Below are 1,305 nucleotides of genomic sequence, written 5' to 3'. Positions count from 1 at the left end.
TTTTGGTTTTGAGGGGAGAAGAAGCTGATGACGTCATTGTTATATCAGTGGATAAAGATAATGGCGGTTAGGGTTTATCGTCGACGGCATCGGCCAGCGAGATAAGTCCGGGAAGAGCAGATTTTTCGGATGATTTATTAGTATTGGGCCTTGGTGGTTTATGTAACTTTGTGTCTCTTGATTTTGGGCCCAATTATATATCCATCTAGGTGATGACTGATGACTGATTTTGGGCCCAATTATTATTTATTAGAAATGTTTTTTTCAAAGTTTCACCTTTTTTTTTTTTTTTAACACCAAATCATATATATAAAATTAAGGTTTTTGCCTCTCCTTATTGGTTGCTTTTCATTTAATACTATCTAAATTTTATAATTTGTTTTCTAATTGTTTAATTGCTTTAAATAATATTTAAGACTCAATTAACACAAAACATTTAAGTTACACATTAAAATAAAATTATAAATGAAAATAAAATAAATTATGCATTAATCATATTCCACTACTCAATTTTATTCAAACACAATAAATTATAATTATTATAATTCTAAATGTAACTTCCATCAATTCTTACTATATAAATAAGCATTCTCTCATTCTCTCAAAGTGACATTCTTTTACTTTCTCATTTTCACATTTTCTCATTCTCTTCCACAATACCTCAAATCAATTTTTGTTTTTTTTTTGTTTTCAATTTCTTATTTTTGTTGTATGGGTTACAAAAAACCAAATGAAATATCATTGTAAAATTATAATGCTAAATTTTAATTTTAGAGACTACATGATATATATTTTACATTGTTCTTATTTTTAAAGATTCATCTACATTATCTAATTTGGATTATCATCTTATAATTAAGTAATCATTCTCTCCTCTCCCACCAATATCAAATTTTGTTATATCTCATATGTGTTGTAAGAGTTTGATTCTATATTTTAATTTAGAAAGTATTATATATTTAACATTATTTTCAATTTTTATTTTATTTATATAAAAATAAAATATTTTTTTTATATTTCTTACCTTTCTAATCTATTCATATTTATTTTTTCAATTTCTATAGTCAATTTTAAACTCACATATATTGGTTTAACAAAAAAAAATCAAGTTTATATGAGAATTAGATGTTCTTATTCATTTTAAACGATTAATGTGTAACATATTATACTTTGAATCAAATTATGGANAACATTTAAGTTACACATTAAAATAAAATTATAAATGAAAATAAAATAAATTATGCATTAATCATATTCCACTACTCAATTTTATTCAAACACAATAAATTATAATTATTATAATTC

This window comes from Camelina sativa, chromosome 16 (assembly GCF_000633955.1).
Source record: "Camelina sativa cultivar DH55 chromosome 16, Cs, whole genome shotgun sequence".
Taxonomy (NCBI): domain Eukaryota; kingdom Viridiplantae; phylum Streptophyta; class Magnoliopsida; order Brassicales; family Brassicaceae; genus Camelina; species Camelina sativa.
The sequence above is the reverse complement of the archived record's forward strand: the minus strand, read 5'-3'. Positions refer to the sequence as shown.